A 918-nucleotide genomic window follows, 5' to 3' on the forward strand; every position below is an offset into this window, starting at 1 on the left:
ATATGCAGGCCCTAGCTAGACAAAAGTATTTGCATTGTTAAATTTCGATTCAGTGAAGGATTTGATCCTGGGTGTTCGATCAATGGATTGTTTGTCCACATAACTATTTCACATACTGTTTTCATTTCTTGTTTTTATTTTTATTTTTGATATATATATATATATATATACATATATATGTATGTACGTTCAATGTATTGTATTGTTTGTCCAGATACAGTACACCTACAAATCTATGTATAATTTAACAAGGTTTTCGTTTATTGATTTTGATCTAGGAGAATCCCAGGATCTAACTCCCTTTCATGCAGTTAAGTCTAAAAAGTTCCATCATTGCACTTAGCAGCAAACCCCTCACGAATTTAGAAAGTTTTTTTTTTTGAACATTTAAATAGAGAGAAATTTTACATACACACCCTGATCTCTTAATACACACCTCTATTATTTTATATTTCTATTGAGATTTTATAGGTAAGCTAAATGACCAAAATCACCACTGGATTATAGCTATTAGCCGACGGAACCGTTCCGTCGGTTAAGACATATATTTCGTCTGCAAAGATCTTAGCCGACGGAATTTCCATCGGCTAAGATCCGTCGGCTAAGCTTCGTCTGCTAAGACAATAGCCGAAGGAATCATCAATTCCGTCGGCTAAGTGGGACTTAGTCGACGGAATAGTTCCGTCTACCAAGATTTTAGTCGACGGAACTTAGTCAACAGAAATTACTTTTCCGTCGACTAAGTTTTTCTTAGCCGACGGAATATTCCGTCTTCTAAGATCTTAGTCGACGGAAGTAAAAATTTTAAATTTTTTTTTTAGTAATAATCGGTCGGTTTTTTTTCGTTTTTTTAGGTTACTTTTTTTTTTCCCTTCTCTTCCTCTTCTCCGGCGACCACGACGGTTATGTTTGCGTGTT

Source organism: Fragaria vesca, linkage group LG5 (genome assembly GCF_000184155.1).
Source record: "Fragaria vesca subsp. vesca linkage group LG5, FraVesHawaii_1.0, whole genome shotgun sequence".
Classification (NCBI taxonomy): Eukaryota; Viridiplantae; Streptophyta; class Magnoliopsida; order Rosales; family Rosaceae; genus Fragaria; species Fragaria vesca.